This window comes from Chrysochloris asiatica, unplaced genomic scaffold (genome assembly GCF_000296735.1).
Source record: "Chrysochloris asiatica unplaced genomic scaffold, ChrAsi1.0 scaffold00343, whole genome shotgun sequence".
NCBI classification, from domain to species: domain Eukaryota; kingdom Metazoa; phylum Chordata; class Mammalia; order Afrosoricida; family Chrysochloridae; genus Chrysochloris; species Chrysochloris asiatica.
In genome coordinates, this window is record NW_006408861.1 from 248,267 (window position 1) to 249,508 (window position 1,242).

Genomic DNA, 1,242 nt, shown 5'->3' on the forward strand with positions numbered 1-1,242 from the left:
TACTTTGGCTCTCATGGACTTGTTTTCATTTTCCTCAGCTTTAGTCTGAATTTGCTTATGGGCAATTGATGAACTGTTCCACAATCTGCCCCTGGCCTTGTTTTGGCTAATGATATGGAGCTTTTCCACCATCTGTTTCCACAGATGTAGTTAATGTGGTTCCATCTGCTGAGGTCCATGTGTATAGTCATCTCTTAAGCTGTTTAAAAAAAAAAAAGGTATTTGAAATGAACAAATCATTGGTCTTGCAGAATTCAATCATGCGATCTTCAGCATTTTTTCTATTACCAAGGCCATATTTTTCCAAACTTCTGATCTTTCCTTTTCCAAGCTTTGCATTCCAATTGCCAGTAATTATAAATACAATTTGATTGCATGTTTGATCACTTTCAGACTGAAGAAATTTGTAGAATTTTTCTATTTCATCCTGACTGGCTTTAGTGGTTGGTGAATACATTTATATAATAGTGGTATTAACTGGTCTTCCCTGTAGGTGCATGGATATTAACCCATCACAGACGGCATCGTACCTCATGACAGAAGTAGATATGTTCCTTTGATGATGAATGTGACTCCATTTCTCTTCAATTTGTCATTCCCAGCATAGTAAACCATGTTGATTATCAGATACAAAATGGTTCATTTCAGCTCACAGGATATCGATGTTTATGCGTTCCATTTCATTTTTGACAACATCCAATTTTCCTAAATTCAAACTTTACCCATTCCATGTTCCAATTATTATCAGTTGTTTAGATATTTCTCTTCATTTTGAGTTGTAGCCCATCAGCATGGCAACTCTTCTCCAATTCCATAACTCAAATGCATCGATCCTTCTACAGTCTTCCTTATTCATTATCCAACTTTTAGATACATATGAGGCAATTGGAAATACCATGGTTTGGGTCAGCAGAACCTTAGTCCTCAAACAGATCTTTTTGTTCCTTAACACTTAATTAAAATTGCCCACTATTATTGTAGATTTTTCTATTCCTTTCTTCAAATCTATCATATATTTTGGAGCTCTTTCATTGGGAGCATAGTAATGTCATCTTGTTCAATTGTCCCTTTAATCATGAGATAATGTCTATCTTTATCTATTATGCTGGTTTTTGCCTTAAGGATTATTTTATCAGAGATTAGTATTGCCACTCCTGCTCGTTTTTATTGCAATTAGCTTAGTGTATTTTTCTCCATCCTTTGTCTGTTTTTGTCTTTGTGTATAAGGTGTGTCTCTTGCAG